Genomic DNA, 7,662 nt, shown 5'->3' on the forward strand with positions numbered 1-7,662 from the left:
CCCCCCCACACACACACACACTCACTCTCACACAATACACACCACACAGGAACCAAACAGGCAAGTGCGGTTGTCTCCCTCTGTGTACATGGTGAAATGTTGGCTGCTTTTGATAATACATTTCATGTAGCACGTTTTTGCTTCTTGCTGCTTCTTTAACGCCTGCTTGTACGCTGATCTAAGGGAAATTTTGGAGAAAAATCTTTGCTTTTTGTGTCGTAGAAAGGGATCTTCGAAGATTAGAATTAATTGTCATAATTGTTTCATAATAGATTTCAGGTATTCATGATAGTTGTTTGAGGCAGCTAGCTCCCAGAGTGTGCAATTTCTCTCGAAATGTTTAATTTTTCTCTTTGCGATCCTGATATTGTTCTTGAGGGTGGTTGGAGGGTGCCACTGGTAGGTCTGGTAGGTCCTACTTCTTTTCTTGCCCTCTGTTGTTTCTGTCCTATGTTTTCCCTGCGTTAAATAATAGTTGTTGTGTCAATGTGCTTCTCTTTTCTCCATATAAAAAAATAGACACTGTTTGCTTTTCCCTTTATTTCTTAATATTTTTTTTTCCTTTCGTCCAATTGATAGAAATATAAAAAAAAAGAATTACTGGCTCGGTTGTTTAAGAAGCGCTGTCTCGTATCCCAGAATACTCATCAGTCCATGCAAGAGAAGATATACCGTGAACTGTGAGGGAGAAATCACTACACACTTTCACAGTGGTGTCAATCACTCAAACTTTGTCCTCGGAAAGCTCTATGCAACAAGTGATAAAAAGCTTGCTTTTTTTTACCGGAACTTGAAGATGGTTGCGTCTGGAAAATGAGACTTTTGTTTCACTGCGGCAGATGATTGCTTTTGGTGTACAATAGTTTTGTCATTGTGAAGAGACTTTTGTCAAGGATGTGATTAATTTGTCCTCACCAGGCAGAATTGTGAGAGTTGTGCAAAGTTTTATCTTAAACAATCCTTCGCAAGTGTATATAGTCTAGCACGCACTTAGCGAAATCAGCAGCATGCGGAAGTCTTTTTCTAATACATGAATGAATTTTGCTGTGTACATGTTTTGAATTTAAAGAATATAGTGCAAAAGCAAAAAATTTGGTACCTTATCTGTTCGCCATGTGCATGTTTCGCTAGGTGTGTGTCTGCTAGGTGCGTGTTAGACTGTGTATATTATGTAGAAGTTTGAACAGACCAGACTCTTTAGAGCAAGTCAGTCTACATCTGTAAATGCAGCCATGTGTACTTTTTAAAACGGTGGTTATACATAGTGTTCAGCTGGTGTGTAAAGACAAATGCCGAATATGCAGAATTCCTCTTTTTGTAAGTAATAAATTGTACGATATGTTTGTGAATACAACTGGAAAAATGTAAATCTTGGCCCATAGGCTAGTTTGAGCATGATTTAATTTGTGATTATTTATTCTCAGCTGTAATATTTTCTGCACCGTTTGCTACTCCACAAATATTGTGGGTGTTCTCAGGGGCAAAGGGAAAAGCATGAAATAAGAAAAACACAATTTTGTTATAAACCAGAACTTGGCAAATCCACAACTACTGGAGGTCTTAAATATATTTCTTGTTCAGAACGAATGGGCTGGATGAGTACGTAAAGATTTTAGAATCTGTTATACTTGAAAAGAAAAGAACTAAGAATATGTAAGCCACATTATGGTGATGCAGTCTAGTTTTGAGTTGAAGTCTAGCTCACTAGCTTGTATATTGGGTGAATGAAAAAGGAGCTTATGTGAATGAAAAGGTGTTAAAATACTTTTTGTTTCAAAGTAATAGATGGAAAAATATCTCCTCAGGTAATGATATAGAGGGGTCTTGGGTTTTAGTTCATTGTGTGAAAGTGGTTGGGGCTAGGTCAGTGTTGCTGTTGTGATGTAGCATAGATGGTTGACACAGGTTTACCAGTACTGGCTTTTAATCTTTGATTTTGTGGTACTCACAATGGGCAAACAAAGACTGCCATTTATGATTTAATGACAAAAGGAATACATATAATGAAATATCTTCTGGTCATAGTCCACTGTCTAGTACTTTTGCCTCTGACATTCCCCCAATATTATATCATCGGCAAACTGTTAAAATGTTCTAAGCCCAGAAAGCAAATTCTTTCAGGAGAGTGAAAAGCTGTTTCCTTCTTTTAAAAATTGAACCATATTTATGTTATGCATCTTTTCTTGCTCTTTTCAACAACTGGAACTTGAATTTCGACAAAATATTTTTTGAACTCATCATGCAACAAATACCACATATTAAGAAACTGCAGTAAAACAATTTTTCAAAATTTTGGGCTTAGTACATTTAGGCTGCTGGCCAAGGATGTGGAGGGTGTTTTTGCTACTTACAAACTTAGTTTGAGTCACAAAATCTTGTACAGCCCAAGACAAAAACACACTTAACGACGTGCAATATGGTTGTGCTTTCATTTATAAACTCTTGTGTTTCCTCCTCCTCAAGTCTTTTCCTACTTTTACTGTGAGCCACTCGTCACTTCAAGTCTTTCTTTTCAACATCTGTTTCTGTTCTGAGTACTATACCTCATTAGGGTTCTATGTCAACAATCTATTTGTCTGCGATATTCATTTTGATTTTTTGGGGGGAGGTTTTTTTTTTCTCTATTGTACTGCCCTCCTTAAAATTCCTATATCTTTGAATATTGCAAGCTGAGTGCTATCTTGTAGTTTCATTTTCCAACTACTTGGAGGATTTGTCACAGATGTCAAGGCTCTTGGAAAAATATTCCCTCTGAGCCCCAAATTATTACTGTTGATGTCTGTGCTCCTTTATATAAAAGATGTTACTTTCATTTTGTTCTGGCTCCAGTTTTTGAGACTGGAGTTTTATGTTTTTCTAAGTGATTACATCTAAACTGGAAAACAAAAATTTGAGGTAGTACTACAAGATAACACTGAGCTTGTGGTGAAAACATTCTGTTTTCATTTTGTTCCTCTCCCTTATATACATTGTACTGTGTGAAATGCTGTACATTTGTGAGGCATTCGGACAAAATGAGCTACTTCCTGGACTTTTGGACATAGATACATGAAATTTATTGGTTGAGTCTGTACAGTTACAAGAATGAAATAATGAAAGATATTTCAAACTTGAAGAAATTGGCATTGGTCGAAAATCTACAAAATTGACCCTTGTGTCGATTTTGGGCTGATATCTCCATTTTGACTGCTTTGTGAAAGACTGTCATAACACGCCATTTAGAAATGTATGATGGAGTCTTACACTGTGCAGTCGATTTACAGATTGGAATAGGTAACTCATTTTGTAAGCACACCTCACATTTTCTGTTACTTCGTTACCTTAGAATTACAAAGTTCTACCCGCTCAGTGAGAAATTTGACGTCAAAGAGTTTCAGAACATGTCAAGCTTTTTCAAATGCAGTTCGTTGAATATCTTGATAATGGCTCTGAATAATGTTATGATTTTGATAAAGCAGATAGAATGTTTCGTTTTTGACCGTATGGTCTTAGTAACTCAAAACGGCCGAAAAATGTTAAATCGAACTTTGTAATTCCAAGGTATCGACTTGTCTATACCGAGTTTTCGGAAGGATTGTTATGTGTGTGACGTAAATCTATTTTACTAGTCACGACTCTCTCAGTGGTACACAAGTTACTGGAGCTTTTATTATTTTTAAGCCTGGGAGGCTTTTACTACTTTTAGTCTTGGTAGTGAGTTCCCATTTGTAGAGGCTGGTGAAACTTGCTGTTTTGCTTATAAAGTCATTGCCGGTGACTTGATTGTCATATCAGTATGCTGTTTTAATATTTATTTAGATTGGTCGAGTGTGTGAGATACTTTAAATGTGTAAATGTTTAAATGAAGGAAAGCTAAAAACAGATTTTTATGGATCGGATGTGTTGGTGGTTGGCGGCACCACCTTTTTCAGCATGAAATAACGGTTACTTTTGGGATGTGCTTCTATTTACTCAAACGAACCAAAAGAGAAGAATGATCTCTCTCACTGATTGTGAAGTAGAATTGACTGGAAATCTTTGGAAGATTTCGGAGTTAGTAGGCATACTAGTCATTGTTATTTAATTAGCACAAAAGGACTTTGGAAGTGTATTGAAAACGGAAAGGACAAAGTATTTTTTTTTAAATTTTGGAGAAAGAAGAATAAAAGTGAGAGAGATTGAGTGAGAAACTACTCTATATTTCTCCAGGCAATATTCAGTTACCTCATTGCTGTTGTTTTGTGTCTGTGTTTTGATGTCATGTCTCTTTGTTCTTTCCCAACCAGGCATTTGACACAGTTGTTCAAAAACCTTTCTGAGTTTTTGGTGGTTTCCCCTCCTCTCATATTTGGTACTGTGATTTATTTAGTACTGTAAACTACTGTATTCACATGAGCATTTGTTTGGTACTGTAAACATACAACAAGCATTTGTTTGATACTGTATACATACAGGCATATGTTCAATACTGTAAACATGCAGGCATTTGTTTGGTATTATAAACATACAAGCATTTGTTTGACATACTGTAAACATGCAGGCATTTGTTTGGTATTGTAAACATACAAGCATTTGTTTGACATACTGTAAACATACAGGCATTTGTTTGGTATTGTAAACATACAAGCATCTGTTTCCCCATCAAGAGTCAGGTAGAAAAGCCAAGCATTGAATTCAATGATTGTAACACCTCACCGATACTCTTTTGGAGAAGTTGTGCTGTTTGATATCCTCCCCCAACCACCACCATCCTTCTTGCTCCTGCATTGTCTGATAACTGCCTCTTTTACTCATTTGCTAATGTCATCAGGTCAGATGTACATGATGAAATGCCCGTACGCTGCTGTGGTATGTTGGTGATGCAGACAATCCCAAATATTCCATTCAACTTTGAGCATAAATTTATGAACGGTAGCACGAATTTGTTATTTTGCTCCAGAATGGCTAAATTTTTGTTGAATGCTGGAAGTTAGATTTTGTATGGGATAGTGTGCCCCGACACTCTTTTAAGATTTTCATTTTGTATAAACTCATTTGACTCTCCGAGGAAACCTGGAAACATTTTTTCAGTTTGCACAATTCAGTATTTCATCGTCTTCGATCGTCATTCTGTTTATATTCATCATGTTCATATCTTTATTTTTTCAAAAAACAAAAACAAAGTAGTTTTATTGATGAATTATTGAAAAGCAATAGTGTACTATTTTTGTATTGACTGGCCAAAGTTTTGATGATTTTTTTTTTTTCTGCATGAGTTTGTGAGTTGCCCATGTTTACAGTGCGAAGTACAGATTGCTCTGACGATGAACTTTGTTTCTGTTTCTGTGTTGTAGAAAAAATGGGTTTTTGTTTTTTTTGTGCTCACTTCCTTATGCTGTTGCTTGTTACTCTAGTTTTGTTTTTGTTTCATCTCGTTTGGTTTATATTTTTAGTAAAGATCTGAAAAAAAAAAAAGTATTTCTACGAGTGATCACAGAGCGCCGCTGGTTGGTTGTTTCTCGTTTTTACTGATGTGTTATAATTACATCTTTGCTGCCTATACTAAATAACGAGGCCGGGTCGAAGTTGCCTGCCTCCTAAATTATCTAAATTGTGTTGAGGAGGGCGTAAAACAGCTACAATTACAACAAGTACAAAATCATCATGGGTGACTTTCTCTCAATACTAAGTTACCACTATTCGTTAATCACGCAGTCATAGCTGCTGGGTTCTTCATGAATTATTTTTGTGTGTTTCATTTTTTTTGCGTCTGGGATTGAACTGTTGTGCGTGCTGCATTTTCTAAGTTCTTCCCTGTGTATAATTGCTTAGATGTGTGCATGTTCTTTTTCTTTCGGTGTTGGTCTTTATAGTATAGACTAAGTACTAAGTTGTGCCAAAAGTTAGAAAAAAAAAAGGAAATAGAAATGAATATTGTTGTTGTAGAGTCATTGTGGTGTTATTTTTAACTGTGTCTGCTTGGGGGAATTTGTCAGTGTGCTTGTTTGGCTGAGAGAAAAAGAGGAGCAAAAAACCCCCCAACATATTTGTCGATGTTTTTACTGTTGTCTGCTCGTAGGCTGGCTGGTCGACTATTGTAGCTCAAGCTTTCTCCGGGAAACTGAGCTGGGGTCTGTGGCATAATGGGTAGTAACGGCCTTTGCTATTGCTTGCTCCTGCTGAAGATTGAAGTTTGATTCCAGTGTTGAGAGTTTTTGTTGTTTAAAAAAAAATTATTATTAAATACATTCATTCATCTTTCTGCTGGGTGGTTGCATCCCTCTGGGATTGATTTGGCCCTGACAAGCAGGTTCAACGCAGCTTGCTGTGTAAATTATTTAAATTATGTCGATGAGGGTGTAAAACACCTGTTACAATTACGAATTGCAAACGAAAGTGAGTTACAATAGTTGCACAGCCATTGTCCATGAGGTATTTAAAAGTTAATTGATGACTTGATGTGAATTTTTTTTTCTTTTTTCCCCCCCTTGTTCTTGCAAAATTTGTCTCATTACAGAATTTGATGCATGCACATTTGTATGTCATCAAAAAAACAGTTTCATCCACCACTGTCACTTGTATATATATAACTGGGCAGATCATGGTGCCCCTTCATGATGATGATAATGCTGCCATTTTTGATATCATTCATCTTGTACATAGTATAATATATGTAGGATCAAGTATCAACTGTGTGTGTACTTGTATTTGTGTGCGCGTATGATATATGTATGTGTATGTGTGTGTGTGTGAGTGTGTGTGTGTGCGCGTGTGCACATGCGTGTTTGTGTGTGTGTGTGTGTGTGTGTGCATGCGTGTGTGTGTGTATGTTTGTGTGTGTGTGTGTATATGTGTGTATGCTTGCGTGTGTTACTCTTCACCATTGTAGGTCCGGCCCGTATATGCCTCCCAATGTGTTCAGTTCTTTCATTATGATCGTGTACCAGGATGACCGACCGCCAACAACAGTTACGGGTGGCCCCCCATCCGCACACCCTCCTGGATCATTCTTCTTTTTCTTTTCATTCTCATATCTTTCCATTTTTTTTCTTTCCGTTGGAGACTGTCCGTCTCTTTTTTTCAACTGTGTGGAATTTATTCATAATAGACTTCGTATAAATCTTTCGGTGAAGAAAAGATGAAAAACAATGATCCACTTTTTACATTGTCTGTTTCTCGACTGTTTCCACCTGGGCCCACGTTGATAGCCTGTAGTGACAGCCCCTAACGTGAGATGTACTAGGATCGAACCCTGTCTGTAGAGAAAGATTTCTTCCTTAAAAAGATGTATAGCTGTTGACACTAGATAAATGCGTAATTTTGTTTGATCGCGCCCTTTTTACTGAGTGAATGAGAAAAAAGGTGCTGGAGTTGACTCTTAGTTTGGGTTCGGTAGGGTTTTTTTGTGAGAAGGGCAATACTTGTAAGGACATACACTGGAAACTTTTTGATGGGGCCACACTTTGTCAAGGGGTAAAGTTGTTGTTTTTGACTAGTGGACATTTTACACAGTGTCGTTTTATTTTAGCGTGAATAATACACAAGGGAGGGAATGGGGAAGTGACTGTTTGCACAAGTGAAGTGATTGTCTTTTATAGAGGGCTGTTAGAGCAGGTTCAACTGTACTTTGTCTGAGAATATTTCCGTACGTGGGTCTCAGACTCGGAGGCCAAAAGGTACCAATTGAAAGATGAATGTGGGGGG

This window comes from Aplysia californica, unplaced genomic scaffold (assembly GCF_000002075.1).
Source record: "Aplysia californica isolate F4 #8 unplaced genomic scaffold, AplCal3.0 scaffold00055, whole genome shotgun sequence".
Classification (NCBI taxonomy): Eukaryota; Metazoa; Mollusca; class Gastropoda; order Aplysiida; family Aplysiidae; genus Aplysia; species Aplysia californica.